Genomic DNA, 12,757 nt, shown 5'->3' with positions numbered 1-12,757 from the left:
AGGATGTTCCCACTGTCAGTCCTTGAAGTTCTACTGATTTGTATTCTTTTAGGAGGTTCCTGTCAATGGGGCAGTCATTGCTAATAGCCTCCTCTCTGGCCCAAGCATTGTTTATTATCTTGTTAAAATTCTCAGGTGTTACCTTCTCCTCCTGACTCACTCGCTCTCACTGCTATTCTCACTTGAATAGCAAAGGCTATTAAAGACCAAGGGAACAAGCTCAGCCAAGACCTGCTGAGCAGACGCCCAAGCTGCCCACTTCTCGGAGGTCTCCTCTTGTGCCCGCAGTGGTTGTGTCTGCTGGCGCTCGCAAGGTTCCTGCCAAGACAATGCTGCCTGTAAAACCTTCAGGCTTTACCTGTTGCTCCTCTGATCTGGAAGACTGACTCAGCAAACAACACAACCATCCAGGACATCAGTATATGCAGCGCCTGGTCCCTCCTGCCTCTCTTTCTGCAAAAAACAGTCACAGGAGAAAGTGCTGGAAAGCAGGCTCACATTCAACCTGTGCAGCAGCAAATCCCCCGCGGGCTAGAGGGGAACTTCTTCCTCGACGTACCCGTTTTCTTTTGGCTAAGTCTGAAAAGCAAGTCTCTTGTGACTGGCCAGACTAAGCCTTTCCTGCTGCCTTAGCACGCCCTGATCTCCAAACACAGTAACAACGGATAATAAAAGCTTGCCTTTTCTCCTTACTGCCGGTTGGGACCATCCACTGCCTGCTTGGAAATCAGGGGTGCACGTGTGCTACTGCTTCGGTTATAAGGTAGGAAGATGCTTGTTTGTATTTCAGAGCCTTGCAAGTATTCATTTAGGGAGTTATCACCATGAGCATGGCTAAGCTGGCTGCTTGGCTTACAGCTGTACGGGGCACAGACAAAAATTGCTCTCAGGCTTGTCCTCTTGCTCAGACATCTAATGAGGCAAAGTCACCGCAGCATGACTGCTTCTAGGGCAGCAGTCTTCTGCCTTGCTTTTGCCTCAGAAACTGGCTGCAGATAGGGGTGGGGTTGTTTTGCCACAGGGTTTGTGAGCCCAGCTTTGCCTCATCCCCCTCCTTCTTCAGCTTGCCTGGCTGTGGCTCCTCCTCCCCCTGCCAGGCTGGAGAGCAACGAGGGTGGTAACATCTGAAATGCGGGCACTTGTTCTCAATTGTACCTGTCTCCTACGGGAGAGCTGAGAGACCTTGCTCACAGAAGACGGGCTAGGGAGAACACAAGGCAATCTACATTAGTCAGGTGGTAAGGGGCCAAAATTTCCACCACAGACCACCTCCTCCTGGGTGAAATGCTATTGCCAATGGCGAAAAGCCTCAGGTTTTTTTAAAGGCAAAACCAACAAGGAGACCAACAAAAAAAAAGCTGGATGATTTTTTTCCCCCTCAGCTGGGCTTGTTTTCCCCAGCCCTGGCCACTCTGCAAGGCGATGCTTGTCACCAATATGAGGGTGCAGGAGAGGGCCCAGAACAGGGATGTTGCAGGCAGCACATTTCTTGAGGCTCCCAGTAATGCAGTCGCTGGGGATTGATCAAGAAATCGGGCAGTCGCCCAGAATTTCTATTTTTGCTCTCTCCCCAATTCCCATGACTCTTTTTTCCCTTTCTCTTTCTTCTCTGCCTGACTCCCCGCCTGTATTTCCTGACTCCTGTCTGTCTGTCCTGCAGCCTGTTGCTATGTTTTCCTTTCCCCACACCTCTCTCCCGCTCCCTGGCCTTCTCCTTCCTCTGTCACCGCGTCCTGGCCGCCTGGTTCCCCTCTGTGCTGCCGCCTGTCCCCTCTCTCCCGCCTGTATCCCCCGCTCGGCCGGCCCTGCTGCTCTCGGGGCCTGCGGGGGGGCGGTTCCCGCCCAGGGTCGGGCGGCGGGAGGGCGCGCCCCGGGGCATGCTGGGAGCTGTAGGCCTGGGGCAGGGGCTGGGGCCGGGGCAACATGGCCGCCCGGCAAGCTCACAAGCTGTGAGGCACCCGTGGATTCCCTGAGGTGGAAGGCAGTCGAGTGAGCGGGGCTGCAGCAGAGGGAGGGAGGCAGCGAGGGAGGGAGGGATGGACAGACCGAGAGAGACAGAAGTGCCTGAGCTGTGCCATGTGCGTGGCAGTGCAGAGAGCAGGAACTGCGGTGAGTCCTGGGCCCCTGGGGTCATGTCACCCCTCTTCCGCACCCCAGTCCCTCCTGACACCCCTCTTCCCTTTCCCTCTGTGGATTCTGTGGTGGGATATGTAGGTACATATGTATTTATGTGTATGTACGTAATTTATATTATACATAGACATAATACAAATCTTATAACATGAAATACTTGTTTATACATACTTTAATATTTATAAGTATAGAATAGTAGTATTTTACAGAAAAAATACACTGTTCTGTATGTAAGCTATGCCCGGCCCAGCTCAGCCACCCACGGGGTGGGCAGGGGCTGCATTAACAACCCCACACTCCCTCCCGCTGAGCAAATGCCCGCAGGCAGAGAGAGGTGCTGCAAAGGCAACACCCAACTCTTTTAATGAATTTTAATTAGTATTTTCTCCCCCGGAGTGCCCCAGGTCCTCTGCACAAGCTTCTAACAGGGTCACTTGGTCCTGCAGTCTGTGTCTTCCCAGTCAGTGTGAAAACTGTCAGCGTGGCACGGAAGCAGAGTGGGAAAGGTGCCTGCAGAGGTCCAGGGCGTGAGGTCGCGGGGGCCCTTAGGGAGCACAAGAACCTGAGGAGCAGGGAACGCTCCTGGGACAGTTCAATTTCTGGGCAGTGCTGAATCACAGTCAGACCTTCCAGGTGTAGGTACATGGATATAGAGGGAGGGGAATTGTGAGGCAGAGGGAAAAATGCAGGTGACGGTGCCTGATGTGCCTGTTGGTTCAGGTCACTCACTCCTGGGCCGTGCATCACCCGGCGTGGTTCAAGAGCAGGCTCACCCCACAGCAGCCAACGGTGTGGTGTGCCTTGCTCTTGAACGTGGTTTAAACCCAGACTAGACCATGAGTTATTAGCGAAAGCCTGATTGCTGGTAGTGTGACGCTGCAATTGTAATGTTAATGGACAGAGAGAGAAGGATGCAGGAGGGAGGTGTGTGACAGGCTCAGGGAAGAGCCCATGAGCGACGATCGGGTATGGTGCGAACAGAGGCTGGGTGCCCGTTGTGCGCCAAGAGCTCTTCAAAGCCCCCCGCACTCGGGAGAACCACAAGCAGTGCCAGGTGGGATTAGCAGAAAGTGATGCTACATGGAGTAAATGGGTGGCACTGATCACCCAGCAGGCTTGAATAGGAAACCCCAGTGGCCCAGGTGTCTTGGAAGTGACCATGGGCTGGCCAGAAGGCAAAGACTTTGGAATATCCCCAGAGGAGGGGGTGCCACGTGCTGAAGAGGCCCCACTGTATAACAAACTGTTGGAAGGTGAAAAGCAATAGGCCCTGTTCATTGTAAGCGCCATGTGCTTACAGTGGTGGATGCAACGACCGGCTGGCTGGAAACATATCCCATCCCCCCCGCCCCTGCCCAGACACCATCCTGGGTCTGGGAAAACAAGTCCTGAGGCCACATGGCACCCCAGAGAGAACTGAGTCAGGCAACGGACTCATTTCCGAAACACCCTCATAGACACCTGGGCCAAAGAGCGCGGCACTGAGTGGGTGTATCACACCCCCTGTCACGCACCAGCCTCTGGGGAAATGGAGCGGTACGATGGACTGTTAAAAACTACCCTGAGAGCAAGGCGGGGTGGGACATTCAGGCCCTGGGGTGCACATTTGGCAAAAGCCACGTGGTTAGTCAACAGGAGGGGATCTGCCAGGCGAGCTGGCCCTGCCCAGTCAGAAATCCTACATACTGTGGAAGGGGATGGAGCCCCTGTAGCGCACGCAAAAAGTACGCTGGGCAACACAGTCTGGGTCCTCCCTGCCTCCGGCAAAGGCAAAGCCATTCGTGGGATTGCTTTTGCTCGAGGACCTGGGTGCACTTGGTGGGTGATGCGGGAGGACGGAGAAGTCCGATGTGTGCCTCAAGGGGGTTTGATTTTGGGCGAAAACAGGCAATGAACTGAATGGGGCAATGCGAACTGCTATATAATATCGTGTGTCACCTCTGTGTTGTACCCACGATAGCAGAGTACGAGCCTCCCAAGACATGGAGGATAAACTGCGACACAAGCAGAGTGCAGCAGCGACGGAGCGATGGCTGACTCGGCGGGCAGCAGCCCAGGTGTGGGACCTGGGCACGGCGTGAGCGGTGTGGAATAGGGGGAGGGGGCTGTGCTGGGTTTGGCTGAGAAGGGGTTAATTCTCCTCACCGCGGGGGGCGGCTGCCTTTCCGGCTTCCCGCGCTCTGCCGCGGGGGGGGGGGGGGGGGGGGGGCGGGGCGGGGCCGCGGTGGGGGCGGCTGACCCCGACTGGCCGGTGGCAGGGTCACTCCATACCACGTGACACCACGACCAGGATATTAAGGGGGGCCGGGGGTGGGGGGGGCAGTGGCGGCTCGGGAGCGGCGCAGCGGCGGGTCGGCGGTGGGTGAGCGGCTGCGGCGCGGGCGGTTTGTTCCGGCGGTTCGTTCCCCCTCTCCCGCCCCCCCCCCCCTTCCCACCCCTTTCCCCCCACCCCACGGAGCTTTGCGCCTCTCGTTGTTCTCCTTTCCATTGCATTTCTGTTGTTGTTTCTTTTAATTTCATTTATGAAACTGTTCTTATCCCAACCCACGAGTGTTACCCTTCTGATTCCCTCCCCCATCTACCGGTGGGGAGGGGGCGAGCGACTGTGTGGGGCTGAGCTGCCGGCCAAACCACCACAGGCCCTAGAAGTGAAGTTTTGGAATTTAAAACGGAGGCTTTTAGCTTTAAAAGTGGGGTTTGTACCCTGAAAGTGAGGGTTTCGTACCTAAAGATGAGGCTTTTAGCCTTATACGAGGGGTTTGGATTCTAAAAGGCACGGTTTTGAAAGAAAAAATGCTGGTTAGAGCATGAAAGGACCGGAGTCGATGCTAAAACTGAGGGTTTGGGAGCTAAAGAGGAGGCACTGAGCGTTACAGGTGGGGTTTGGATGCTGGAAGTGCGGCTTTGGGTGTTAAAACTGAGGCTTTGACTTTTAAAAGAGGAATTTGAACCCTTAAAGGGAGGGTTTGGCTGTTACAAATGAGGCTTTGAGCGTTAAAAGAGGGGTTTGGACCCTAAAAGTGAGGTTTGCAGTCCTAGCTATAAGGCTTTGATGTTAAAAGAGGAGTTTGGGTGCTTTAAAGTGAGTCTTTGGGCCCTGGAAATGAGGCTTTGAGCGTTAAAAGAAAGGTTTGGACAACGAAAGGGAGGGTTTGGAATTTTAAAACGAGGGTTAGTCCATGGAAAGGATGGGTTTGGGACTTCTGAATGAGGCTTTGTGCCTGAAAAGTGGGGTTTGGACGCTTGAAGTGAAGGTTTGGACCTAAAAACTGAGGCTTTGAGAGTTAAAAGAAGGATTTGAACCCTGAAAGTGAGGGTTTGGCTGTTAAAAATGAGCCTTTGAGCTTTAAAAGAGGGGTTTGGACAATAAAATGGAGGCTTTTGAACTTAAAAATGAGGGGGTGTCCCTAAAAAGGAGGGGTTTGGGTCCTAAAAGTGAGGGTTTGGGACTAAAAAATGATGCTTTGAGCCCTAAACAATGATTTAGACCCTAAATGTGAGGCTTTGCAAGATATAAATGAGGTTTTGACAGTAAAAAAGACAGGTCTGGACCCTAACGGTGAGGGTTTGGGAGCTCTAAATGCGGCCTTGAGCCTTAAAAGTGGGCTTTGGACCTTGAGAGTGAAGGTTTGGAACTGAAAACTGAGGCTTTGAGAGTTAAAGAGGGATTTGAACCCTGAAAGTGAGGATTTGAGTGTTAAGAATGAGGCTTTGAGCCTTAAAACAGGGGTTTGGACTCTGAAACTCACGGTTTGGAATGAAAAAGTGACAGTTTGAGCACTAGAAGACCAGATTCGATGCTAGAAGTGAGGGTTTGGGACTTAAAAGTGAGGGTTTGTCCCTTAAAAGTAGGGGTTTGGACCCTAAAACTGAAGATTTGGAATTAAAAACTGAGGTTTTATTCCTTAACAGAGGGGTTTGGACCCTGAAAGTGAGGGTCTGGGACCAAAAGATGAGGCTTTTAGCCTTAAACGAGGGGTTTGGACTCTAAAACGTGAGGCTTTGGAAAGAAAAAATGATGGTTTGAGCATAAAAGGACTGGGGCCGCTGCTAAAAGTGAGGGTTGGGACCTAAAGAGGAGGCACTGAGCATTAAAAGAGGGGTTTGGACGTTGGAAGTGTGGCTTTGGGTGTTAAAAATGAGGCTTTGAGTGTTAAAAGGGCGCTGCTGCAGGGACAGGGCTTGTGTCCACCGGAACAGAGGCTGCTGTCAACCCAGCGGCAGCCGCCGAACCCAAAATAACCCTTACACCTGGTAGCATTGCCCCAGTCCAGGAACAAACCCTAAATCCAGAGGCACCCCACACCTGGCTGCACCCACCAGACCTAGCAGCATGCACCTGACACAGCAACGCCCCCAAATCCTCAAGTTTCCCCCAAAATTGGCAGCAACCAGCAGACCCAGGCACTCCCCCCAAAAACTGTCAGCGACCTGTCAGCACAATCAATATTTATACAGCTAAATAACAGAAGGATTAGACAATACTTTGTCTTCACTGCCCCCCAATCCATTTTCTTTCTCTTATTTCATTTTTTTTTTCCATTTTAATTTCACCTTGTTTTGCTTGTGGTTTTTATATAAGACCTGCTTTTGTACAAGCGTGAAATGTCTCTGTGGTCCCTCTGCTCATGAATCCATTTGCTAAAATAATGTTTTTGAAATCCTCTTTTTTGAAAACCTCTTTTTTAGGTATCTTACTGACCAGTTCATTCATGGCTAATATTGAAAGCTTTTGAAAAGCAGGAACGGGTTCGGTTCTATACAGGCCAGCGCTGCTCAGAAATGGACCCCAGTCCCTGCTGGCCTCAGCGACCCAGTGGCACACACTCCTGTTACCGGCTCATCTGGTGGCTGGCTGTACAGAAATGTGACCTTTTTTGCCGTGGCTGGGGGTGGTGATGGTGGTGTTGCTGGTGTTCTGTCTCAGCTCTATAATCCATAAAGGAACAGAGACTTTAAGGTGTATCATGTTACTGGTTTGACAGGACTTGCATGCTAGAGAAGAGTTGCTCAAGTGACTTGCTACTGTTACAGCCTCTTGCTAGAAGGAGCAAGAGGGAACAGGGAAGGGTGTAGAGGAGGACCGGAGCAGCCCCGTAGCTGGTGTGTGCCGCCAGCATCGCCCTCGTACAGCCGTCTCGCCAGCAAAACGCAGGAGGAGCAGAGCAGCTTATGGCCACTGCACGAAGCAGCTGCAGCGCAGGAAGGGGAATTTAACTGCGAGGCTGTGAGGCACAGCACACGTGGTAGCCGAAGCCTCGCGGGAATCACGCGGAGATGTCAAGCTCTCTAAAGGACCCTCAGATATGAACAGCAAGAACTTAGCAATTGTTGACCTGGTATTTCTTGCAGATGGAAGCAGCTGACGGCTTCCTCTTTATTTGCTCCTAGTCCAGTCCTTGGGCAGATAGGCCAGACCTTGCAGCAGGGCATGCCTGCTGGAGAAAAACTGCTAAAGCCGCCTCTTTGTTGCTGCTCCTGTAACCAGAGCGATAGAATTAACCAACCACAGATGTTGCTATACTCCTCGTACAGCCTTATCCAACTGGACATTAAGTCTGGGGACATGGAGTATACCAATCAGTGTATTCTCTGATCTGCATTTTAGTCCCTCGGTAATCATTAATGTGAACGAAACAACAGACAATGTGCTGCTGTCAGAAAAGGATGACAAAATGTGGTTTCGTGTAGTGGGCTGAGAAAACTGGCCAGGACTGCCAAGATTAAGAGCCGAGTAGGTAAAAGGTAATTCCGACAGGGGCAGATCGCGACCACCGACTCACGGACCACCACCGACCCAAGTAACACCACCTACTCAAAAGAGAACAACAGAAGAGGATAACTGAGCCTGCGCAGTAATTTACATACGGAACGAGCAAGTTTGTACCGATCGGTAGAAAGGACAATAATGAATATCTATGAATATGTAACTTTTTGATCTATAAATTGTACGGGAAAGGTGCGTAAGGTAGGCACGTTAGGAGGAGCGATCCCCCGTGCATCCGGCGCTGTGAATAAAGAATGCCTGCTCTTTAATACTAAATTGGTGTTAAAGAGCTGTTTCTGATTTTACCGCGTTTTTCGGTAACACTCCTACCAGTCTGTCACGATCCACTGTCGGGCTGAACAATTTGGCAGAGGTTAAACCCCCTTGCTTTCCAACCGACCTCAGGTAATTCTGGGAGGTTGGGGGCGGCTGGGCTTAACTTCTGACTGACTCCAACGTGTTGCCGTGGCCAGGTTCCTTCTACATTCTCGGGAACAGAACTAAGACTCAAAACGGCATCAAAGTGCCAAGTCCCTTCATTTGGCCAGCGACGGAGACGCGAGAGAAAAGCAGAGAAAGAGAGAAAAAAGGGAGAACGGGGGGAGAGAGAAAACGAGAGCGACACGAGAGTGTTGTAATAGCTACCGCCGCGGGTCTGGGGCGGTCCGTCCTTCCGTGCGGTCCGTCCCTCCGTGCGGTCCGTCCCTCCGTGCGGTCCGTCCCTCCGTGCGGTCCGTCCTTCCACACGGTCCGTCCCTCCGTGCGGTCCGTCCTTCCGTGCGGTCCGTCCCTCCGCACTGTCCGTCCGTCCGCGTGGTCCCTCCCTCCGCGTGGTCCGTCCCTCCGCGTGGTCCGTCCCTCCGCGCGGTCCCTCCCTCCGCGCGGACCCTCCCTCCGTGCGGTCCCTCCCTCCGCGCGGTCCGTCCCTCCGTGCGGTCCGTCCTTCCCCGCGGTCCGTCCCTCCGTGCGGTCCCTCCCTCCACGCCGACTGTGAGATTTAATTCTGCGCTTTTGAACAACTGAGGAGACGATAAGCAGTGAGTCACGTGTCTCTCTGATAATGTTTTCCTAGCGTAAGCTTACCTGGGGCTTGGGGCATGATATAATTCAATAGGCTGGAAAAGGAGAAAGAGGACAGTTACCCTTTTTCCTTGTGGTAAAGCTGCACTTGAGCCTGAGCTCTCAAGAAACACTGCTGAGTTTATTTCAGTAAAACTGAAATTGAGGGGTTCTAAGGCAGTGTTGCAAAGCCCTTCAGAATTCAAGGGACACCTGGAATTATAAACGTGAATCGTTCTTTTCTCCAGGTCATAGACGTTAAATAAGTCCATCAATCGCTCTCTGAGAGCTTGCTTGCATCTTTTTCTATATTTCAATATTGCTGGAAATGTTTTCAGTTTTCAAGTCCTTTAATGACGGTTCACGGTTTTTAGTATTTCGTATAAAACCAAGATGTTGCTGCTGACCCCACCTATTGAATAGCTGCGTGTTTTAATTGCCCAAGCCTCTGGCTGAGTATTCATGCCATTGAACGTTACTCACTGAAGGTGTGTGCGTGAGGCGTGAATCCAACCTTCGTACCCAGGTGGCGAATAGGAGTTTCCCCAGGGACGGATCCAGAGCAGGGAATTAAGCTCTCACTCTGCACTGCGCTTTGGAGGAGGAGCGGGTTTGTGCCCCTTCTCCGAGTGGATGGTGAGCTGAGGGGTATTTCGCCCTTAGGGAACCTGAAGTTAAGCCAAAGAATGTCGAGTGAGTTCAAAACCCTGCCCAAGCCTTTGGAACATCCCGGCTCTATTCACTGAGGCAAAGGAGTATTTTAGTTGAGCAACACTTATGCTGGGTAAAATGAGAGGATGAGAGGCTTTTGCTGCTTCAAATACTCATGGAAATGTCATTTTAAACGTGGTTCTTCAGACGAGATAAGTCTGCACCTCTTTTCTTAGCAGGACAAAAGTTCTGAGCCTGTTCCCAGAGATAGAAAGAGCAGAGGAATTCCGTGGAGTTCCATGGTGGAGGGGAAAGATCCCAACCCAAAGGGTGCCGTGCTGACAAGCAGTGGGAAATACGCCATGCCAGCTCTTCCTGCGTAAGTATGGAATGAATTGGACTGACCGAGCAGTGAACAAGAGAAACCACGCGCAGAAGCGTGAGTGGCAATGCAACCGCACTGGCCAGCGCCTGTAGTGACGGGGGAGGAAGCACTGTCATTGCGTCTTAATCTTAAAATCTGTGATACTGTCTCATGTTGCAGTAGGGTGGTCCCCGTGTTCATGCCCCTGGAAGCTGGTTAAACCTGTGCTGTGCTAAGAACGTGTATTTCTGCAGAGCATTTTGGTGGTGTTTGTAGCGGAGTCGTTCTCTTGGAGAGGTCGTTTTGGTTCTGTTTGATGTTGCAAAGGCTCCTTGCAAAACGTAAGAAATTGCCGCTGGGCTGAGATGTCCCCCCCCCCTGACTTCTATGAACTCCCGTGTGTGGAAGAGACGGAACTTTTCCTGTTGCTGTAAATTAAGAAAACACTCCTGTGTGCTGAGAGGAGCGGCTGTTTTAAACTGCGCTTGGTAGCACTTCTCTTTTGCTGCCATGGATCTCCTTCTGGAGAAGCTGTAACACAGGCTCCTTCCCTTTCTAAAATGTAATCACTCAGAGACGAACTTGGTCGGAGACTAACTTGGTGCTGCGCCTGCAAGTTACATTTGCCGTCTGGCAAAGGAGAGGTGGGATTCATTTCACCTGATTTCTAGCTGTCCAAAAGTTATTTTTCTGGTCTGAGCTAATTTCTTGCTTGGTCAAAGGAAAGGGAGAGTTCTGCAGCAGGAAATTTGTTCCCCCCTCCCTCTTCTGGTCTTGTGGCTCTAGAAGAGTAGTTTAATCTGAAGGCCTATGTTTTAGAAGGCGAATGTGGAGTGAGAAGAATTCCACCTGTTCTCTTCCTTTGATAAAATCCAAAGCTTGGAAAAGTTTTCTTTGAGCCATCTTTAAACTTTTCTCTCCCACCAGGCCCTCTCCCCCTCCAGGGAAGCTCCTGTGCGAGGAAAGAAGGAAAAGCCTCCCTTTTTGCCAGAGGAGCCATCGCCCTCTTCTTCCTCCTCATCCTGCTCTGGTGATCCTAGTCCAGATGAGTTGTTGTGTCTCATTTGTGAAGATGCAATGTCCGATGCCGCTGTTAGTGCCTGCTGTGGAAACAGTTCCTGTGACGGATGTAAGTGCAGCTCCCATGGTTGTTACTTCAAAACATCACACCTGATCTTCTGAAAGCAGAAAGAGGAGATCAGGGAATTACTTTGTCACCAGCTCTATTTAAGACTGAAGCAGAGCCTGAACAGGAAAGGACTCTTCTCACTTAAAGGGAAAAAAGGCAGGAAGCTTTTTTCCCTTTTTACTTATGTAGTTAAATCCTCTTGACAGGTGGAAGGAGGAGTTTGAGAAGAGAGCCTAACTGCGCAGGTGATTACAGTATTAGATATCGAACGCGTTTGGTTTGTCCGCAGCCCTTTCCCTCACACAAAATTATAGAGCCATCTCTGGTGCCTTCCTGTGGTCTGCAGCCAACGGGGAGCTGGGCATTTAATCCACACTCCTCTCCACGGGAGAGGTGGTTAAAAACTTCAGAGCTGTGCCGGTTGTAGCTGGGATAGAGTTAATGTCCTTCAGCGTCGCTGGCAGAGTGCTGAGGGCACACTGATGTTTCAGCTGCTGTTAAGTAGCGGCTCCGTGTCGCTAAGTAGCGCCTCTGCTAGTCAGGGGCCTCTCCAGCTTCCCGAGCTCTGCCCGACAGGTATGAGTGGCCGCGCCAGGGACCCCTCTGCCCGCCCAGCTCCATCAGGGGTGATGCCCAGGTGCGAGGGCAGAAGGAGGCCCCGAGCCGTGCGTCAGTCGGCCAGAGTGAGTCGGCCAGCGTCAGTCGGCCAGCATCGCCTGCCCGCACTCAGCTGGCTGGCGTCAGTCAGCGTCAGCGTCTGTTGTCGGGAGTCAGTCAGGACTTAATCCTGTCGGCACCGCTGACCCCCCGTCTGGGGTGTGGGGCTGAGCGCGGTGGTTCAAGTGCCGCCTTAGGCCCGTCAGTCAGGGTGGCTGTGTCAGCCTTGGCTGGCAGCTGTCACCTGCGTTTGGGCACACGGTGCCGTGTCCTGCTCTGCTGAGGGCGGCTCCTCATTCCCTGCCTGCTTCAGCTCGTTTTCCTGCTTCCACGTGCCTGGGCTTTGCTGGTTTAAGGCAGTGAAACGAACTTAATCAGGCTTCCCTTAACTTTGTGTCTTCTGCCTAGTGAGCCGTCGGACAGAGCTTTGGAGGAAGAATGGTGACAAGCCCCTGCTGGTGGGGTGGTGTTTTACTGGTGTGGAGGAGAGGATACTTCAGTTGGTGGGAGCGAGTCCCCAAACCCCTGGGCCTGTCGCGTGGGCTGCCAACGTTTCCGCAGCTCCCCTCGTCGGGCGGCTGTTTGCAAGGGGTGTGTTTGAGCACTGGGGGTTCAGCAGCCGCCGGGCCCTGGCCCTGGGCAGCCTGCTCTGGGGGACCCTGCCTGCGCAGGGGCTGGACCAGCTGCCCCCAGGGATTCCGGAAGGCCTTTCTCTCCCTTGTGACTCCGTGACTCTGGAACTGGTGCTGCGAGGGGCCGGCGCTGTGGGAGCGCTGGGAACGTTGTCTTCCCTGGGCTCTGCCTCTGTCGGGACGGCTGCGTGTGCGCTCTGCCCTGAGACACTCGGCGCCTGCGCCCGCCTGTCCAGGTACGCCAAGCAGTGTGCAACAGAGCACACTTTCAGGAGTGACCTGAGGAGCTTTTGCTAGCTTGGCCGCGTTGGAGAGGGACTGCAGCTCCTGCATGCAGGAATAGTCGTGTTGGAGAATAACCCTAG

This window comes from Phalacrocorax carbo, chromosome 26, assembly GCF_963921805.1.
Source record: "Phalacrocorax carbo chromosome 26, bPhaCar2.1, whole genome shotgun sequence".
Classification (NCBI taxonomy): domain Eukaryota; kingdom Metazoa; phylum Chordata; class Aves; order Suliformes; family Phalacrocoracidae; genus Phalacrocorax; species Phalacrocorax carbo.
The sequence above is the reverse complement of the archived record's forward strand: the minus strand, read 5'-3'. Positions refer to the sequence as shown.